This window comes from Physeter macrocephalus, chromosome 16 (assembly GCF_002837175.3).
Source record: "Physeter macrocephalus isolate SW-GA chromosome 16, ASM283717v5, whole genome shotgun sequence".
In the NCBI taxonomy this organism is placed as follows: Eukaryota; Metazoa; Chordata; class Mammalia; order Artiodactyla; family Physeteridae; genus Physeter; species Physeter macrocephalus.
In genome coordinates this window covers 38,657,856-38,661,017 of record NC_041229.1, presented here as the reverse complement: position 1 = coordinate 38,661,017, position 3,162 = coordinate 38,657,856, and the positions used below count along the sequence as shown (strand labels likewise).

The window sequence follows — 3,162 nt, the reverse complement described above, 5'->3', positions numbered from 1 at the left end:
AGAACTCAAAACCTTTACTGATATATTATCAGTAATAACTGATTTGGTCCCAACTTTTTGCCTGATAAATACAAAACAAAACTACCACAAAATAATTTTTTAAATTCATAAAATAATGAACTTCTTAATTCTGTATTTCATGTACAACAGAACTCACCACCACAATGTATATAAAGCATAATTTTAAAGTTTGCATGTTATGAGTGAGGAAACAGAGGCACAGTAAAGTGGCCTGCCTACCCTAAAAAGTGGAACGGGGAGAGAAATCAAGTAATTTCAAAATTTGTTGGTGGTCAAAAATAAAGCCACATGACTATGTAACTCAGAAAGCACAGAGAGGTAAAAAATACATACAAACTGATCAGAAGGTAAATATTTGAGAAAGAAAATATATCAGGTTTAATAGAAAGAGAATATGTTAAGTCAATGAATTCTGGGAAGCACTGGAAAAAATAGACAAGGTACCAAAGATGAGATAATAGATGTTTATAGTCCTGCGAGCACATTTATGAAGTGAGCCCAGGACACCGTTGGCATCTGGCCACAACCTGAACTGCAGAGCCTCCTCTCCTAACTGTTTTGGAATCAGGACCTGCTTCTTGTGTTCATATTATGAGAAAACATACATGTAAATGTTATAAAACTTAAAGACTTTGGAAGGGGAGGGGCAATAAAGGAGAGGTATTTGAATTAATAAGCTCACATGGGGAGAGACTTCAGTTATAAACACAAGTATTTTATTTAGCCTGTAAGATTTGTTGGATATAGAAATGTGGCTATATCTTCTAGAAATGCAGTTCTAGTTGGTATCTATAAACTCAACGATTCTGTGAATTCACACTGCCTCACCTGTTCTACCTGGTGGCCACTGCATGGGATACAAATTCAAGGCTAGGAATGAACAGAGCTCATTTTCCTTATATGGTGGCTTTTGTAAATTAGTATGGATCACCACCTGTTGGGCAGCCCACTACCTCAGCTACTGTCCTGGTGTCTCGAGGCCACCAAAAAAGGGAAGCACTTACAAGCAGGATGCTGAATGAGGCTTTCAAACATTTCCAATGGTGACTAATATGAAAAGTTTTAGATGATTACGTATTATATTATGTATACAGTCGCTGATAGTTTTTAGTCTATTGATTAAAAAAAAAATAAAGCTGATCGAAAGCCCACAATTTTAAAAACCCTAAAGAATTGCTCAGTTTTTACTTTCTGTCTGTAAAAGTATGTTTATAGTTGTCCATATTAAGCGAAGCCTGCAAATTTATATATTGGACCATTCCAAATGATAAATAATCAAAGCAGCGCACATCTACACCTATTTATATATAAAGAGTAGCATGAAATGTGAGGAGCCTACCTGCTCACATTTCAACTTACCTGGGCTGCCTTAGCTTGCATACGTTTCCTTTCCTGTTCTTCTTGATGGAGTTTTGCTTCTAACTCTTGCCTTTTTTTCTAGTGATAAAAATATTAAAAGTGATAATAGTGAAAAGAGTTTCAGTGTCTATTTGTAAAATTTTTATCCATGACTCTCGTTTGCAATTCCACAGAATTATGGGTAAAATGCACGGCCAAAGAACACAGCCTGTGTATGAAGCCATATAGGCTACATCAGCGGTCCCCAACCATTTTGGCACCAGGGACCGGTTTCTCACGGAAGACAATCTTTCTACGCATGAGGTGGGGGGGATGGTTCAGGCAGTAACGTGAGCGATGCGGAGCAGCAGATGACGCTTCGCTCGCTCACCCACCGCTCACCTGCTGTGTGGCCCGGTTGCTAATCAGTTGGGGACCCCTGGGCTACATGGAAGCTGAATCTGAAGCTTTATAGTCTCAGTGGTATTAAATACTTTCCAAATGAATCAATTAAGACTAAAATTAGGACTTCCCTGGTGGCACAGTGGTTGGGAATACACCTGCCAAGGCAGGGCACACGGGTTTGATCCCTGGTTTGGGAAGATCCCACATGCTGCGGAGGAACTAGGCCCATGTGTCACAACTGCTGAGCCTGAGCTCTAGAGCCTGCGAGCCACAACTACTGAGCCCACGTGCCACAACTACTGAAGGCCGTGTGCTCTAGGGCCCATGTGCTGCAACTACTGAGTCTGCGTGCTGCAGCTACTGAAGCCCGCGTGCCTAGCACACATGCTCTGCAACAAGGGAAGACACCGCAATGAGAAGCCCGCACACCGCAGCGAAGAGTAGCCCCCGCTCACCGCAACTAGAGAAAGCCCACGCACAGCAACAAAGACCCAATGCAGCCAAAAATAAATAAAAATTTTAGAAAAGCAAACAAATAAAAAACTAAAATTAGTTCAGACAACAAAAACAAAGTGATACAAGCCTTAAGGATACTCAAAAACACTTCACCTTTCAACATTTTCAAAAAGAACTCCTTCCTTATGTACACTAAGATGGTAAAATGTGAACTTTCTCTCCAAATTTACATTTCTTCCCTTAAAAAAATTCCTATATGTTTCTTTGCTACAAGATGCATTGATGAGTCAAAAAGATTTTCACTGACTTCTGCAAGGGCCTGCATCGTGGTAAGCTTGTTATACTCCTGTTCAAGAAGATGCAATTTTTCAAGTTGGTTTTGAACATGCGTTTGATCATGTTGTCGTTCTCTTTCTAGGGAAACCTGGGAAACAATATTAAATACAGCATAATAATTGGACAAAAAACTGAAAAACTAACACTGAGAGTACTATGTTGTATGCTACTTGTCTGGCTTTTTTTTTTTTTTTTTGATTATTCAGAGTTCTTATATTTTTAGTGTACTATTTTATACTTATATATATGTTATTATACTACAAGACTATAAAACACAATCACAGTAGTCTCTGATTTTTGTGGTCTCCAACTGCCTAGTACAGTGGCTATAAATACTTGTTGGACAAGTGAAAATAATACTTTTAGAAAGGTTTTCCTATGAATAGTTTTTCATTCATGATGTTTCTATCCTACGTATCTGATCTACAGGTCTTAATCAAAAGTAATCTAGGGCTTCCCTGGTGGCGCAGTGGTTGCGCGTCCGCCTGCCGATGCAGGGGAACCGGGTTCGCGCCCTGGTATGGGAAGATCCCACATGCCGCGGAGCGGCTGGGCCCGTGAGCCATGGCCGCTGAGCCTGCGCGTCCGGAGCCTGTGCTCCGCAAC

At 40.3% G+C, this 3,162-nt stretch overlaps 1 long non-coding RNA gene across 1 annotated transcript in view; it reads right to left on the bottom strand.

Annotated features, from left to right (window-relative positions):
• Positions 1 to 2,630, bottom strand: part of LOC112062715 (uncharacterized) — a 3,968-nt gene extending 1,338 nt beyond the window's left edge. The window contains exons 1-2 of the long non-coding RNA XR_008619577.1: positions 2,528 to 2,630; positions 1,381 to 1,458 (exon numbers count right to left, since the gene is read on the bottom strand). This is a non-coding gene — a long non-coding RNA (uncharacterized lncRNA). The remainder of the gene's footprint in view (positions 1 to 1,380; positions 1,459 to 2,527) is intronic.
• Between the last annotated feature and the right edge of the window lie 532 nt (positions 2,631 to 3,162).